This window comes from Globicephala melas, chromosome 2 (genome assembly GCF_963455315.2).
Source record: "Globicephala melas chromosome 2, mGloMel1.2, whole genome shotgun sequence".
In the NCBI taxonomy this organism is placed as follows: Eukaryota; Metazoa; Chordata; class Mammalia; order Artiodactyla; family Delphinidae; genus Globicephala; species Globicephala melas.
In genome coordinates, this window is record NC_083315.2 from 151,851,744 (window position 1) to 151,869,780 (window position 18,037).

An 18,037-nucleotide genomic window follows, 5' to 3' on the forward strand; every position below is an offset into this window, starting at 1 on the left:
AAATGGTCTTGCCTCTGGAGAGAGAAATGCTGTGTGCTGGATAAAAGCTTTTTCAGCCTGTGTTCCTTCCTGTTTCAGTTTCCAAACTTGCATTATCGGTAACCTGAAAAATGATGAGTTTCACCAAATTCCTGGATATTGCACAAGAGGACAATGAGACTATTTCGGGTGCTGTGAGTGTGTCTGGCACAGACCCTGGAAGCCATTGTTTTCGGGAGGGAGCCGATTTCTGGTTTCCTGGTGCTTTCCTTCTAGGGTCTCAAAGCCCCGAAGGGTACTGGGGGTGGGGGGTGCTCTCCATGGCAACCACGCAGGCTGCACTCTGAAAGGACCTGGATGGGAAGTGGGTGGTTAGGCTAGGCGGGGTGGGGGGGTGGGGTGGGGGTGGGGGTGGCAGTGGCAGTGGTGGCCTTGGAGGTGTTAAAAGGTAGACGGTAGGGAGTGTTTGAAGTGGGACAGCAGGAGAAGGAAGAAGTGGAGAGAAGGAAGCTTTCACAATAGCTGGGTGCCCCCCCCCCCCCCCGCCCCGAACATAGGCCACCAGCTCTCCTACTAAATTTCCATATCCGTTTTCAGTACCAGGAATTAATGGAGGACTTCAGGGAGGTTCTCACCGTGGATACTGGGTTCGCAAAGCATTTCCATGGTGGTTAATTGTCGCTGTCCGGCTGGGTGGCCGATGAAGCTGGGGAAAAGGTACAGAATCCCAGGAGCCAAGAAAGGAAGAGGTTAGGATAAGATAGAGTGTAGCTCGCAGCTACTGCCAGCTGTGCTAAAACCAGGTAGCGCCATGGGCTATGCGCTGGGTCTGCAGCGCAGTCCCAGAAGATAATATGGCGGCAAAGAGACTGAGGGGAAAGACCCCAGTTAAGGCGGCGGCACTCCTGGCAACCAGGTCGGCTTGGTGGCATTCGCCCTCACAGCGGCTGAGGGCTTCAGCTGCCTAAAAAGCCATTTGCTCAGCTTGCCCTGTCTGGCAACTTCTATGCATTTAAAGGGTCCTTGCTGGTTTCTGAGGCACCCCCTCTACCCCCGAATCCTCCGGCAGACACCGTCTTCCGAAGACGAGGGAAGCTCCTGGGAGACATTCGCCCCATCGTCTGCCTCTAAGCTACTGCTATAACCTTCCCACAGCAGTCAGGATCAGCTGGCAGATCCCTAAATTAAGGTTCTGATTACTCTGTTGTTCCAGAGGCTTGTTTTGAGCAAGATGCTGTGCTTTAATTAAAAAGATGAGCGCTCATGAGTAAGTGAAAATATTTTCGACGCTTCACAAATATGTTTGACTTTCATTTTCTTGCATGTCACAGTAGGGGTGGGGGGGTCAGGCTGGTCAGCACTTTTATCCATGAGACCAATAAAAACCTTTCCTGTTAGCTAACAGCTGGCTCTTTGCACAGCAGAATTGTAAAGGGGGTTCGAAGTCCGGAATCTGTTCCTTGGGCGTCTCTGTTTGCAGATTTCCGCCAGCATTCAGGTGTCATTAGGACACATTTCTCATTTACCTTTGCAGCCAGAGATTCTGAAATGTTTCCTAACAGCAGCGCCACAGCTGGAATGCAGCTGCTGCAGGGTGGAGCCAACACAAACTCCTTGTGGGTCAGCCGGGTGAGGGAGGGCAAGGAATCTTGGAAGGTTGGGAAAGTCCTTCTTTCTAAAGCCAGAGCTCAGGAATGAGTGGGGCCTCTGGTGTGAAAGCTTTCCAGATGGGGGAAGGAAGGGTAAGTTTTTGCCCTCTGGGTAGATTCCAAAAAATCGCTTTGGGGAGGCCAACTATTTTGAAACTGCCTTTAAAGCAAACAGCACAAATGTTTATATTGACCTGGAAAACCCTTCCTTTTTCCTTTCCCTACAATCCAAGTCTGTTCCCTTGAATATTAATCAACAGGAACGTTTGCCCAAGCTTTTCTCCTCCCCCACCTCTTTTTTTATTATTATTATTATCTTTGGTTCAAAAAACTTTTGGAAGCTTTTCCAGGCTGGAGCTATAGAATGCTTCCAGGAAAATGCATAAGGAGTGTCTGTATTTTGTGTTTCTCTGGAGGGGGCTAACCGTGTTTTTCAGAGAGACTGAGCTGGGGGCAGCCAGGTCTTGTGCAAGAGGCCAGCCAAGCAAAAGGGCAGACGGTACCAGAAAGATCTGTGCACATCCCAAAGCACTGAAACGAAGGTACGGTTTAGCTGGCCCGCCTGTTCTCTTCTTTCAGTCTTTTATTACCGCAGCTGCCTCAATGTCAGTTTGTGCGAGAAGCACCCCATCTCCAGTAGATGACCTGAGAACAGCTGGGTGTCAGGGTTTGAACTTCATTCTCAAGTTAACAGCACTTGTCATTTCTGCCTAAAGAACACTTGGAAATTTAGCTGGAAAGGTGCAGGAGGTCAATACTCACCCAGCAGGCAGGGATCCCACCCAGGCATGGAATGTAATGGGCATAAGGTGTCCTGGGGCTCTTGCTGCCAAGGGTGGTGTCAACCTCCAGCCCATGCCAGCACAGCTCCCCTTGGGCCCAGAAACACAAACACAGCTGCATGCATGCACATCTCGGAAACATCTGTACACAAAACCAGAAAGCGCATACGTGAGGCCCGAGGGCGATGGGGACTCACAGGACCCCTCACTGGTAGTCACAGCTCTTGAAAGCAAAGGTAGTGGGGCTTTCCTGGAAATACACTCCGTTTAGGCTGGTTCATGAGAAAAGGAGCAGAAATAGCTCCATAGGAGGGCAGCCCAAAATGAGGGCAGAGCTGCCCCAGCCACTCTCCAGTGCAAAGGCTGCTTCCTCCTGGGTCATCCCCTGTGGCTGTGAGGGCCCAGAGACCTCAGGAGAGGAAGGGGCAAGCAGGGGTCTGCAGCGCTGGAAACTAGAGGACACAGCTTCTGGCTCTCCTCGGCCCATGAGCTTGAGGACTATTTACCGGTAACACTGTCATGGTTCCTGCAATAGAATCTCTTTGCTTTCCGCCCAAGGGACACAGTGACTCCAGAAGGCATCTCACCCCGCAGCGGGTTGGGAAGGCGCTTAACAGCCCAGACTTTGGAATATTAATAACAACGATGATAGGCACAGCTAATATTCATTGGGAGCCTCTTCTGTGTCTGGCATTGTGCTGAGAGTTTTAATGCATTCTCTATTCTAAGCCACACCTAATGAAGGGGTTCCGTTATTTTCCCCACTGTATAGATAAAGAAAAGGAAGCTCAGAGAGGTTAAGCAACCTGTCCCAGGACACACAGCTAGTAAGTGATGGCTGCAGTTAGAACTCAGGGTTGCCTTACTCTAGAGCAGCGGTCCCCTACCTTTTTGGCACCAGGGACCAGTTTCCTGGAAGACAATTTTTCCACGGCCGGAGGGAGGGGTGGGGTGGTGGTTCCGGCGGTAACGCAAACGATGGGGAGCGGCAGATGAAGCTTCCCTTGCTGCCCGCCACTCACCTCCTGCTGTGTGGCCCGGTTCCTAACAGGCCGTGGACCACTACCGGTCCTCGGCCCCGGGGTTGGGTGCCCCTGCTCTAGAGTCCTTATCAGATAGACCTGAGTTTGAATCGTAAGTTGGCTTTGTGTGATTGTGTGGCCCATGCCAACCTCCAGGTTCCTTCCCTGTTCCCATAAATTAAGCACATCAAATACTGGCAATTTCATGTAATTTGGCCTAAACCTTCTTTATTAGATTGTTGTAAGTATTAAATAAGATAATGTATATAGAGTACTTAGCAGAGTGCCTAGAATATGGTAAACACTCAATGCTACCTTTTAGTAACAATCTCAGAGTCAGTATGTTTGTTCTGTATGGATACATTCATCAAGTTATTCATAGTCTCTGTGGGTTTTCTCAAGCCCTTGGAAGGTCCGGCACATCCCCGTGTGGCACATTGGGCCCCGAGAACAGCTGGATGCAGTGCTGATGAGGGGAGAACTCCTTCTCTTTGCTCCTCTGTGACTGAACTTGTGTCGGGATCCACACGTCTGGAGCACGCATCTGTGTCTTAGCCGTTGATTCCTCTCTTCCATGTTGCCTACTCACGTTCACTTGGGTTCATTAGGGGTTCCAAGGTCTTCAAAATCATTCAAATCTGATTGCTTTACTTTCCTGCTTAAAAATCTTCCAGGTGCCTAACAGAATCAAGACAAACTCCTTAGTTTGGAACGCGAGGCCCCTGGAAAACTGCCTCCCACCCGCCTTTCTGTCTCTTCCTGCCCCGTGCCTTTTGCAGGGCTCTTTTCTCTGCCTAGAAAGAATGCTTTCCCCTCTTCTTCTTTGAGCAAACTTCTGTGTATCTTTCAAAACCCAACTCAGTTTTTACCTTTCCTGTGAAAGGTAAAAATTTTACCTTTCCTGGTCTCCCACATTTCCCTGCTCTTACTTCAATGACAGTCTGCATGTATCACAAAGAACTGTAGTTATCTGTTCATACAACTCCCCCACTGGGGACTCATGAAGTTCAAGTCTAGGGCTTACCCTTCTTTTCCCAAATCACCTAGAAGGCCCTAAATAAATGCTAATAAATACATACCTTAATGTAAACTCTTATGACATCATTTTATTGGCAGTAAAATAATATATGAGTGTATCTGTATATTATTTATACCCTCCCTTGTTCCAGCAAGAATTTGAAGTCGATGTGCATATAACAGTCTTTCTTACTCACAAGCAGATGTAGAATAGTGCTTGGTGCACCCTACAGTAGAAAGAGCTAGGACTTTAGAGTCAAACAGTTCTGGGTTCAGATCCTAACTTGGCCTCTTACTGTGACTTTAAGTCATTGCTTCATCTCTCTTAGCTTCAGTTTTCCCATCTGTAAAATGGAGATAACAGTAATGACCTGTGTGGCAGACATTGTTGATTACCACCCAATAGTCACTCCTGCTTTCTTCCTTAGTGCCCTAAATTTTTTTTTCAGGAATCCACTCCCTCTTCCTCACGCCCAGGGTGGGAAAGGGGGAAATCCTGATGAGTCTAAACAAATCTTGGTATAATGTTCCCCTTGCCAGTGATTCTTTTTGGGATGGATCTGTGACTCAGTTCTGGTCAATGAGATGTAGGGAGGGATCTTTGAGAGGTTTGTCTAGAGAGTTGTTCTAGGAAATATTCCCCTCCTCTTAAAACATGAGAGAAACGGTTGTCCTTCTGCAGCTGGACGTTATGTCTGAAGTGATGGCTGGGGCCACAGCAGCCATCTTGTTGTGATGAAGGCAACTACTCAGAGAGTCAAGCCAACACACTAAAGACGATGGAATGGAATCGTGGAAAGAACTGGGGTCCTGGTGCCACGTTCAGCACCTAGAGCCACCCATCTCTGGACTTTTTCCTGAGATCATCAGTCCTTCACTGTTCAGTGAGGGACCCCTAGCTCAATCCAGTAATGTTAAGGTAGCTGTTACTTGCAGGTAGAAGGATTCTAACAGATCAACTTCATGGAGTTACGGTGATGACTAAATAAAATAAAGTTGATAAAGTATCTAACACAGTGCCTGGCACGTTTGGTTCTTAACAAAGATTAAAGACCTTCCTGCTGAGACATTCTGAGGTGAATGCATGAATGACCCCAAAGACGTGGCAGATGGTAACGCAGTAGGGTTTAAAGCAGTGCAGAGGTGGGTGGGTACTGGAATGACAACGAAGATGATGATGAGAGTGAAATTTAAACATTATGTTAGGAAGTGTCCTGATGGAGCTTCTTGGGGCTGTAACTGTGGTTTTCCTTTGTACTTCTCAGGCCTCCTCTTACCCCGGTCAGAGTTAAACACTGCACAACACAGGCTTTTCTAATTGTGGGCAGCCACACTTGTGCAATCGGGGTGGTCCCTGATTACCCTGGGGCATGGAAGCCCTGCTCCGGGATGAAGCCTAGAGTGTAATTTGTAGCTCCAGGAGGAGCCAAGATTCGGAAGCAGAACTAACATACCCACGCCACGTAGAACATGGTCTACCACTGACAAAAGGCACAACACCCCTCCCTTCAAGAATGTCCAGGGAGGCCCCGCAGACTCCTGCAGCTTGAAAGGCCTGCCTTTGGGGGCCTTGGGGCCAGGCGTCCCACCTAGCTTTTGGCCGGCTAACCAGGCCAGAGTTTTCCTCCACTCCAGTGTGTGGAGCGCTCAGCCACACCAGTGTCTGCCAGACTTATGTCCGCCCGTCTGCGTGGGCGGCCCTGGCAGCAGGGTACGGAGCAGGGTTTGTGCGAGGACACTGTGGCCCCTGCAGCAGGGTTACGGGGGAGGCAGTGTCACCTCAGGGGCAAGCCAGGAGGGAACCTGGAGGAGGTGGGGAGCAGAAAGCTGCGCACCCAAGGCATCCTCGGCCCCCTTTTCGAAGGCCCTCTTCCCCTTAGAAGCCGGTTCCAGGCCCCCTTTCCCTCCAGCTGCCCTCTGGCTGTTTTATTCCTGCTGGGCCCCTCCCCTGCCCAGCCAAGTTCAGCACAGCCCTGCTTCCTGGCACTGACATTCATTCTGTCCACCAAATATTTATTTAGACTATTCTATGCAAGATGCCATATTCCTGCTAGCGACTGGGGGGGTGAGAGAGATACAAAGAACAGCAAGATTAGACTAGAAAGGACTAATCCTAGTCCTTAGTCTAGAAAGGACTAGAAAGGACCTCAAAATGGTTTTCACACTTCTCTCGGCCTCAGAATCTTCCCCCACTCCCCCTCACAAAAACCCAAGTATTTAAGAAAGAAAAAAAGCAAGATTGCTGCAGCTGAATCTGGAGCAGGGCCCCATCCACTCTGGTCAGAGGCTGACTCCATGGACAGAGTCTGAGAAGTCCTGATCTAGACCAGAGGGGAAACTGAGGCCCAGGGAAGTGACCTCCCTGAGACACACTGCAAGTTAGCGGCTCAGCCAAGTTCAAATTCAGGTGTCTGAGTGCCTGGCCCAGTGCGTTATCCATTGTACTGCCCTACCCCTTGGCACTTGTCTCAAAGATCCACTGGAGAGAAGAGGCAAGTCAACACAGAATAGAATGCATGTGCTACAGGCCAGTTAAAGAGCGATGGTTCCAACACAGGGAGAGAAGCCCTCATGGCAGAGGGGCAGGAGGCCGGGCCTCGATCGACATGGGCAGGGTTTGACATGGCAGGGATGTGGTGGGCAGTTGGGTAGTGGGAAAGAGGCAATTCCAGGCCCCAAATAACGTGGTCACCTAAAGCCTGAAGAAAGCCTGGCAGCTCAGAGACCTGGGTTCCAGCCCTGGCTCTGCCATTACAAGCTGGGTGACCTTGGACCAGTGGCCTCCCCTCTCTGGGTTTGTTTCCTTGCATGTAAAATGGCAGAGGGGGTGAGCTAGCTTGTCCACTGTGACATGCTTTGATGCTTTCTCCCCTCCCATGAGGCTGGCCCTCCCCTCCCCACCATCACTACCAACGTCACCACCCAGGACACTCGCCAGTGTGTGCCAGGTGGCTGGAATTGACACCAAGAGGAAGTGTCCCTGGGTGCTCCATCAGAGCAGCACGGAGCTGGCAGACCTGCTCAAGGGGCCCGCCCAGAGCTTTGGAGAACAGTGACAAAACACGAGGAGGCTGGAACCCAGGCAGAACGGGGGCAAGAACCATTCCTCTTCTGGGAAGGGTTCTTTCTAATCCAGTCCTCTCTGAAGGCCCAGGCCTCAGCCAGTGCCCCCCATCGCCACCCCACGCCCACCACCTTGGAGCAGAAAGGGGAGGTCTCAAGGGTAGCCACTTAGCCCCAAACCTCAGTATTCTTGCTTTTAAAATGAGGTGAAAATAGAGACTTAGTATTTTTTAAAAATAATTTTTTTAAACATTCTTTTTTAAAAAATTTATTTTATTTCTTTATTTTTGGCTGCGTTGGGTCTTTGTTGCTGCATGCAGGCTTTCTCTAGTCGTGGCGAGCAGGGTCTACTCTTCGCTGCGGTGCACAGGCTGCTCATTGTGGTGGCTTCTCTTGTTGCAGAGCACGGGCTCTAGGTGCACAGGCTTCAGTAGTTGTGGCACGTGGGCTCAGTAGTTGTGGCATGTGGGCTCTAGAGCACAGGCCCAGTAGTTGTGGTGCATGGGCTTAGTGGCTCCGCGGCATGTGGGATCTTCCCAGACCAGGGCTCGAATCCGTGTCCCCTGAATTGACAGGCGGATTCTTAACCACTGCGCCACCAGGGAAGCCCAAAACTTAGTGTTCTTATTTGTAAAATTGATCGTGCTTGTCAAGTGCCTAGCACGGTGCCTGGGGTAGGAACCACTCAGTAAATATCAGATCCTGTGCATTGCCAGGGGGCTGCCTGCTGGGGACGACCGCACAATCTGAAGGCTCCTGACATTAAATAGTCTGCTTCAAGTAGGGCCCCTGTGTGTGCAACACACGCTCAGTCACAGGAGAGGAGAACCGCAAAGGGCACCTGGGCAGGTTGGTGAGCAGCCCGCTAGAAACAATGTGTGTGCGCCCCCTGCTGGCTGGGAGCAAAGGTGCAGGCCTTCAGGCTCAGGGTGCCGGGGCCGTGAAGGGGGATCCTTGTTAGCACAGCGTGCTGCTGCCTGGTAGATTGAACCCAGTAGTCACAGAGCACCCATGAGGTGTCACCCACCTGGCAACGCGCCAGGTTGCGGAAGGATGACTGACAGTGAATTACAAACAAAATGAGTGACAGGTAAGCTCTGTTTTGGGAGCCAATTAATTTGAGAGTCAACCAGGCATCAGTTCAAGCTCAGAGACCACCCCAGAAACCATCTGTGCTGGATACAGCAGTGAGCAAAATTCCTTGCATCTTGGACTTGTAGTGGGTGGAGTGACCTTGGACAGGCCACATAATCCCTTTGAGCTTCAGTTTCCTCATCTGTAACGCTTAAGTCTTCTCCACCCCTTACCCCCATACAAGAGGGTAGGGACCCTAGGTGTGGATCTCAAGGACTCTGTCATCTGGGGGGAGTTGAAAGCCATCACCAACAGCCATGTCTTCCTAAGGAAAACCATCCCTTTGAACCTGGGCTGTGGCCTGTCACACTCCTGTGGCATGCCAGGCTGCCCAGGTTCTCCCACCCACCAGGTACCCCAGCAGACCCCTGGCTCTAGACCCTTCTGCTCCAGGATAATGATGATGGGGCCCTAACCTCTAATGAGAGACCATCGGAGTGGATGTGGGAGGACACCGGGATGGCAAGTCCCCACACTGCACGATCCAGGCCACAGCGGGTATTTCTCCTTGCTAACTGGACTGCTTCGCCTCACAGAGTTGCCTGGTGGGGGCCTTTGCCTTCCAGGATCCCTGTTCTCTCCCAGACCACTGGGAGAATCCGGTCTCACGTGGTATGATTTTGAGGGCTTGAGGAGGATAGGGTAAGATGTTCTCAATGAATTTTTTTTTTTTTTTTTTTTTGTGGTACACGGGCCTCTCACTGCTGTGGCCTCTCCTGTCGCAGAGCACAGGCTCCGGACGTGCAGTCTCAGCGGCCATGGCTCACGGGCCCAGCCGCTCCGCAGCATGTAGGATCCTCCCGGACTGGGGCACGAACCCGTGTGCCCTGCATCGGCAGGCGGACTCTCAACCACTGCGCCACCAGGGAAGCCCTCAATGAATTTTTATTAAGACCCATCATCGCTACCACAATCAACGAGTTTCCATTCCCAGTGGCCTTTACTGTAGAAGTGCACGGATGCACACACATGTTTGCGCACACACACACACAGAGCAAAGGTGAGGGTTGAAACCAACTGATGCCAGAGGAATGTTTGAACACCTGTATCAAAACTTTAGTTGCACAAGTTAGACGAAAAATCGTCTGTTTTGATTTCTATAAATATTTCTCTTGCATATTTTGTTATTAGTCCCTAAGGTATGTAAGAAGAAGGATTAGTGTTCATTAGTGTTCGGTTTATTTTTTAAGGGTGTCTGTAGTATCCTCTCACACTCTGTGTGTATGTGTGCTCTTGCATTCATTCATGTAACAAGGTTTTATTGAGCTACTGCCAGGTATTGAAGCAATAGCAGTAAATAAAACAGACACAAGTCCCACACAGTGCTTACATTCTACTGTGTGTGTGTGTGTGTGTGTGTGTGTGTGTGTTGACAGAAAAATAAATAAACAAGTGGCACAAACATGACATTTGCTGGTAATATGTGCTGTGGAGAAAACTAAAGCAAAAGAGGGGGTTTGGGTGCCCCAGGATAGGGGGGTAATTTTAAATGGAGTGGTCAGGGAAGACCTCATTAAAAAGGTGACATTTAAGTAAAGATCTAAAGGAGGTGAGAGAGTGGACCATGTCGTTATTTAGTAAAAGAGGCTTCCAGGCAGAGGAAATGGTGATGCAAGGGCCCTGACGCAGGAACATGACTGATGACAGAGAAGCCATCCTGGAGAGAACAAGGAAGGGGAGTAGGACATGTGGTCAGAGAGGGAAAGGGGAGGAGCAGGTGGTGTTGGGCTTTGAGGGCCATTGGGAGGACACTGGTGTTTACTCTGAGTGAGATGGAGCCATGGCAGGGTTTTCAGCAGACGGGTGACATCGTCTGTCCTGCATCGGAGCAGGATCATTCTGTCAGGAGAATGGCGGGAGAGCAGGGGCACCAGGCTATTGGAGGGATAGAGGCAAAGGGATGGTGGCTGGAACCAGGCGGGTGGTAGCAAGGTTAGTGAGAAGGGGTCCATTTCTGGGTGCAGCCTGAAGTCAGGGCAGGTTGCACAAGTTAGATGAAAAATCATCTGTTTTGATTTCTATAAATATTTCTCTTGAATATTTTGTTATTAGTCCCTAAGGTATGTCGGAAGAAGAATTAGTGTTCATACACACACTAACGAGCGAGTGACACAGCAACGAGCGAGTGTCCACTGCGAGGCCCCACCCAGCTCCTAAGGTAAGGACTCTCACACCCCACAGGGGGAATGGTGACAATGGTCCTTCCCTCACAGGTGTGTTGTGAGGACAATACATGCAAAGTACTTAGCAAACTCTTTGGACTTGATGAAGAGGAGTTATTTTTATTAATGAAGTATGCTCAATGGTCCTCCACACCCTTTTTCCAACCTGTGTAGGTAATTTCATCCCTCTTCTGAAAGTTCAGAAATTAGCACCTGCCTTGTAAATAGGACACGACAAAACACTACTTAGAGACATATGGTGGGGAGAGGTTAATCCGGGTAGGCTTCCTGGAGGAGGAGCTTGGCTGACTTCCTCTCTTTTCAAGCAAAGAAACTAAGGCTCAGTGACATTAAATAACTTGCCTGAGGTCACAAAGCTAGAAACTGGCAGAAAAGGACATCCATGCTTTTCTGGCTCAGAAGCCACTGCTCTTAGCCAGTGTGCTGCCATGGTGACAGGTCATTCCCATCAGAGGAGAATGATGGCCGTTCATGTGAGGACCTGGGACAAGAGGATCTGAATGGCCATCGCTCAGTCTGGGTGGAGCAGAGGTATGGGAACCTTGGCATGGCTTCAGTAATAATCATAGATTATGATTATCTGGTGAGCAGAGCAGTGTGCCAGGCCCTGGGCACCAGGTCTGAGATGCATGATTTCATTTAACCCTCAGTTTGCGGAGGAAGAAACTGAGGTCTGACAAGTGTACTGGTCTCACTTATGGGTGTCAGAACTGAGACAAGAACCCAAGTTTTTCTTTTATCTACTGCTGTGTAACAGTGGACTCGAGACGTTAGCGGCTTTAAACAACAACGCACTTGTGATTTTGTGAGTCAGGAATCTGGGCAGGGCTCGACTTGTTGCCCTGCCCTCCACATGGCATTAGCTGGGATCATTCTGCACTGGCAGCGAGACTGGGAGGGAAGGGCCGAGAAGGCTTATTCACATGCCTGCCAGCTCGGCGCTCCTCTACATGGCCTCCCCCGTGTGGCCAGCATGGTGGCTTCAGGGTGGCTGGTTTCTTACATGGCAGCTGGCTTCCAAAGGATGAAAGCAGAAGCTGCCAGGCTCCTTAGGGGCCAGCCGTGGAGCTGGCATAGCGTCACCTGCACTGCATTCTACTGGTCAAAGCAAGTCCTGTGGCCGGTCCAAGTTCAGGAGGAAGGGAAACAGATTTCTCCTCTAGATGGACACAGCAGCATGCTCATTCTGGAATGCAAGATGCTTGTGGCCATGGTGAGAGACTAACACGCATCCCCAGCTTCTCCACGGGCAGCCTTCCTCCCATGTCTAATTCCAGGAAGCGCTCATTTCCAGGGATTTGCTAAAGCCCACCAGGCCCCCGCCACGAGCCACATGCCTATGTTTCGTCTTACCTGGCCCTCCAGCCCAATGACTGCTTCATGCTCCGAGCCTGGCTTTACAAGAATCTATCTTATCTTGTTTTCTCCAAGGCAGGCACCATTTCCCCCTGCTTCCCAGGGGCCCCATCACCTGAGTTAGCCTGAGCATGTCTTGTTCTCAGGACCCTAAAAGAACCGAACATGTGACTTGCAGACAGTCAGCCACCTGAACAAGAGTGGGTTGGATTCATCTTTGCAGAGCCAGCACCAGCACTGAGTTTTCCCCAGAAGAAGAGCTCCGTAAACAGGACTTTCTGGCACCAAACTTCACACGCTTGGGCCTTGAACCAAGGAAAAGAGCGTCTTACCTCTCCAGGATCGGCATCATCATCACCTGGAAATGTGTCTAGGGTTGTGGCCCTCCCATCCTACCTCCTGACCCAGAACTTGCATTTTAACAGAAACCCAAGTGACTCATATGCGTGTTCAAGGTTGAGGCAATCGAGGTAGCAGTTCCCGAGGTAAAGAACGGGAACAGGCTGGGAAGACAGATGCCAGTTGAGCCCATCTGGAATGATCAGGCGAGGGTCTCACCCTTGGCTGACGGTTACAATCACCTGTGGGCCTTTAAAAAAAAATCCTGATGCCCAGTGTGCACCCCAATCAATTAAGTCTTACATTCCTGGGGGTGGAGCACAGGCAACAGAATTTTCTAGAATCTCCTTAAGCGATCTCACTGTGCAGTCAGGGTGGGGAGCCGCTGGTTTAGGGTACTGCTTCTTCAAGTGTAGTCTGCAGCTCATCTATGCCCAGATCACTTGAGACACTGATTAACTATGTAGATTCCTGGGTCCCACACCCGGTTCTTGAGTCTAAACATTCGGGAGCATGGCGCAGGAATCCACATTTTTAGCCATCTCCCTAGATGATTTGAATGTGCACTAAGTTAGAGACCATTGGTTTAGGGCCCTGAATAAGCGACAACAATGGCAATGGTGTTTCTAAATGCTACAAAGTATAATGTGCACAAATTAGAAGATATAGGTAAGTCAAAGTAGGAAACAAGAAAACGTGTGTACTCCTTCTGTCTAGGGATGATGGGGGCCCCTCGGCACCCACTCTAGAGAAGGGAAGGAGCCTCCCTCCCCTAGGGAAGCTGCCACCCAGCGCTGGGTCGGCTGTGATTTGGGCTCTGATTCGCTGGCAGGGTGGAGCCTGTTCTCTGGCCCGGACAGAATTATTGCCTCAAATCACGTGGTTGATTATCAGTTACTCGTGTCCGTGTGAGAGCGTGTGTGTGTGTGTGTGTGTGTGTGTGTGTGTGTGTGTGTGTGTGTGTGTGTGTGTGTGTGTGTGTGTGTGTGTGTGTGTGTGTGTGTGTGTGTGTGTGTGTGTGTGTGTGTGTGTGTAAGTGTCTTTGCAAATCATTAAGGGTCGTCATTCTGGATTATCGTTGATTAACGAGAGGGAGGCCTGGTACCTGCAGCAGCCGGGATGGCAGCCCCGCAATTATGTCCCAGCTGATCGGTAATTGGCGCATCGCAAGATGATTTCTCTCTCTCTCCGCTGCTCCTCCCAGCCTCTCCTGCCGACTCCGCAATTAGCGCCCTTGCTCATTCCCTTCCAGCCCGGGCTGAGTTCAGAGGCCTGCTCCCTGGCGAGTGGGTGCGGTAGGGCTGGCTTTGAAGACCAGAACCCAAATGGGGCTGTGACGGTGATGTGCGGGGTGGTGGCAGAGGCTCCGTGGCGGGGGGTGGGGGGGCATGGAGCTGGCAGGACCTCAAGTGCGCTACCTGGGCCCGCCTTATCGTTCATTATCCTTCCCAGGAAGCCCAGGGGCCATTCTCTGAGCTCCCTGCCCCTCCCCCACTGCATGGACCGGGAAACTGAGACCCAGAGAACGAAAATAGCAAATAGGAAAAAAAAATCCAAGACCACTAATTCAGAACAGCACGGTACCATGAATCCAGCCCCACAGAGCAAAGGAAAGAGCAAAGTTCCAGAAGGAACTCCTCCCCACCATCACTCCCATCCTGCTGAGGCTGTCACCTCCCAAGCCAACACTGCTTGTCTCAGTTTCCCCGAGCAACGCAAGCTTTTGATACCCCAACTCCCGGGGTTTGGGAGGAACTGCCCTGAGGAATGTGTGGTGTTAATTCAAGGCAGCAGCACCCACCTGGATTATGGCAACGGCCTCCTCACTGTTCCCCACACGTCTACACGGGGCCCCCAATATCCATCACGCTGGAGACACAGGGATCTTTATAACGCCTGGTCTTACTGCTGATGAGATACCATCCCTCCATGCGATGTTACTCCCCATTGCCCTCAGGATAAAGTCTGGGTCCCCAGTCCCCTTTCTTGCTCCACCCCACTTGCTCTCTCTGCCCAGCACGGACCCCTCAGTGCTCTAGCTCCCTCCCACCACCTTGTCCTTCACCCAATCTGATCCCTCTACCTGGTACCCTTTCCCCTCTTCCCATCATGTTTCACCTGGGCACACACCTGCGGGGGAGGCAATGATGCTCACACTCATACTTGGGCTCCATTGCCCAGAAAGGGGTTCTGCGCTCACTGGAGACCAACAGTGACAGAAGCAGAAACTTTAAGGATGGCTTTAGTTACTTTAGCAGGGGTGCGAGAGGATGGGGAAGGCGGGGCCGTTCCGGAAAACTTCCACATGAAAGACTGTCCCGTGGCTGCAGAGCCACCAGGCAGGTTGTTTCTGAGCCTTGCAGCTGTCTTGGCCATTTTCATTTTTATCTACTTAGGGTGGTCAGCAGGTCACGGCAAGCGGGAGATGCAATGCTAATGACTCCGGCTCCACGTGGCAACCATTCAGGAAAAAGCTGCAATGTTCTCTCTGCCACATTAATCAGAGAAACACATCAAGAGCTGTTGCGTGGAGACAGCTTTCCTCCCAGTACCTGCCCTGCATACTAATCACCACCCGCTCCTGGCGGTGAGTCAGCTCCATGCCAGGCAGGCAGTGAGGGAAGGTCAGAAACGCCCGCTCCAAGCACGTGGGGACAGGCAGAAGGGCGGCAGCCGTGTCCCCACCCCGCAGACACACACTGCCCGCAACCATCATTGAGCCCGGGCAGGTGGGCACAGCAAATTCTGGGAAAGTCCATCCAAATGCAGACTCTGGGTTAATTCCTTCGTCTAGGTCTTACCCAAGTCTACCAGAGGGACCTCTCCAGAAGCTGATCCCTGGACAGAGTCTGATAAAAGCAAGAAGGGCCTCACTGCCAGGCACTTTGATAACAATAAGACCTAATTTTAGATCGCACTTAACATGTGGCAGGCATACGTGTAAGCCTTCTAGATGGATTACTCAGTTACTCCTCATATAACTCTGTGAACTGGGTACCCTTACTAGTCTCATTGTATAGATGAGCAAGGAAACACACAGAGAGGTTAAGTAACGAACCCAAGGTCACACAGCTAGTAACCACCCGCTGGGTTTGAACCCCCGCAGCTGTGTTCCAAACCATTTCCCTCCACTTCCCCTCATTGTGCTACTAGAACCCAGAGTCGCCTGAGCCAGTGGTAACCACGACAAGCTTCTGAGTGTCTTTTGCATGTATTCATTCATTCACTCATTCGTTCATACAGCAACTATTTGTTGAGCACCTACTATGTACAAGGCACTGTGCTGGGCACCAGGGAGACAAGGGGAAACAAAACAGACATACGCTTAAGAGGGAGACGGGCATCAATTTAACATTTTCACAAATTTATAGTAATTGCAAAATGTGATAAGTGCCATGAACAGAAGTACCAGGTCCCATGAAAGCCCATGGTGGGGGACGCTCATGTCTCTTGGAAAAGTCCAGGAAGGCTTCCCGAGGGAGTGACAGATGAGGGGATGGCTTACATCTGCAATTCTCAAAGGGTGGTCCCTGCATGGGCAGCATGAGGTCACCTGGGAACTTGTTAGAAATGCAGATTCTTGGGGCTCACCCCAGACTTACTGAATCGGGGACCCTGGGGATGAGGCCGAGAAATCTTGAGTAAGCCCTCGGGGGGATTCTGATGCCCACACAAGTTTGAGACCTACTGGCTTATGCAAAGGCCCAGAGGCAGGCAGGAGCAGGCATGCTGGAGCAACTGCAGGTGGTGTTGGGGCAGGGGATGGAGTGCCTAAGATGAGCTGGACAGGGTTTGGGTCACCTTGGCCTTGTAGGCATCCTAAGTGGTGCAGCCCTGCATCAGCTCCCATCACCAAGAAGCCCAGTCAGAGGGTTCCTCGGCCCTGGGGACCCTCAGGAGTAGCAGGTCACCCAGGTGTCCAGTCTGGCTGAGGCGAGAGGATGGGAGTGGCTGCGTCATATGGCTTCTGACCGGTCACCTGACTTCTTGCCAATGTTTTAACTTTCAGGAAGCACTGGTGAGAAGGTGGATCCTGTGGCTGGGGAAGTACCTCCATCCTCAACGCCGGGAAAGGAACTTAGGATAGAAACTTCTCCTTATCCTCAAGAAGCATCCCAATAAAACACCAGCAGCAGCAGGTGGCTACGACCCACTGAGTCGCGAGCTGGCTGGGTGTCAACACTGCGAGCACCTGAAGCCAGGTTCATCGCAGGAGAGGGACAGGGTGAAGTTCCCTAGCTGAGCCTGGACGAACTGGAGGTGGTCGCACCTGCTTGCAGAGGTGTCAGCATAGAATAGATCAGAGTTGGTGACGACCAAACAGCCTTGTTGGGCTCCTTCCCATGCACCTCCCCTGCTGCAGGCCGCCCCCCTCAAAGGGGCTTCACCCCACGAGCTGTCTCCGCAGGGTCTACTGGACGACCTGGCCGCCAGAGCAGGGGATGCAGGTCAGAAGGCCAGGATGGATGTTGGGTTGTTACTGGTCCGCTCCAACGTCACAGGGGCCTTTGATATGGATCCAGGTCACGTCCAGCTCTCCCAGCCAGGGTTCCTCCTTCAAAAGAAAAAACTAAGAGACCTTGGAGGAACTCACTGTCCCAAAAAGTGCAGTAAGGAGTGGGAACTTGCAGAAGGCTCTGGTAGATGAGAGAGTTAGACAAGGAGCCCAGAGGAAAGGAGGGTACTTTTCTTTTTCTTTTTAATATTTATCTATTTGGTTGCACCGGGTCTTAGTTGTGGCTCGTGGGCTCCTTAGTTGTGGCATGCGAACTCTTTAGTTGTGGCATGCATGTGGGATCTAGTTCCCTGACCAGGGATCGAACCCGGGCGCCCTGCATTGGGAGCGTGGCACCCTACCCACTGTGCCACCAGGGAAGTCCCGGGTACTTTTCTTTACACTAGCTTTTTTCTCTCCATAAAAAAATGTGAACACAGACGTAAAGAGAGAAAAAGTGAAAGTTCCTTTTTTTCCCGTCTCTTACTAATATCCCTGCTTCCTTAGCAGTAACCTATATTAGCAGTTGGCTCTATATCGTCCCAGACCTTTTCTGGGCATTTACACACACACACACACACACACACATACATCATACACCCATGTGTGTATGATGCCAGGATGTTTGTTTTTCTTTGCTTTTACATAAATGGGATCAAGCCGACCATATTGTCCTGCAACTTCTCCCCCATAACAATATATCTTGGACATTTTTTTTATGACCACATATATAGAGCATCCTCATCTGCTGTTGCTTTTCTCTTTTTTCTAATTTCTGCATAGTATTGCACGTGCGAATGTAACACAGTTGATTCAGTTGATTCAACCACCCCCTTTCCACTCACTCCCTCACTCAGGGTCCCTGTTGCGGCCCAACTCTGGGGGGCGTTTGTGGTAAGTGATACTGCTGCACAGCCCAGGGGACCCCATCCACGCTCAGGCTGCAGCCGCCCCTCCCACCTCCCATGAACAGACTTTTTCCCATGCAAACAATTCTACAACCAGCATCCTTGCCCAT

General features: G+C 51.0%; 2 long non-coding RNA genes across 2 annotated transcripts; both read left to right on the forward strand.

The window, feature by feature from the left end:
• The first annotated feature begins 1,147 nt into the window (after positions 1-1,147).
• LOC138842588 (uncharacterized) lies at positions 1,148-5,328 on the forward strand. The gene is made up of 3 exons (XR_011377297.1): positions 1,148-1,246; positions 2,066-2,170; positions 5,132-5,328. It is a non-coding gene; the product is annotated as an uncharacterized lncRNA (long non-coding RNA).
• Positions 5,329-15,039: 9,711 nt separating this feature from the next.
• On the forward strand, positions 15,040-17,605 carry LOC138842561 (uncharacterized). Its single transcript, XR_011377265.1, has 2 exons — positions 15,040-15,111; positions 16,534-17,605. It is a non-coding gene; the product is annotated as an uncharacterized lncRNA (long non-coding RNA).
• Positions 17,606-18,037: the final 432 nt, after the last annotated feature.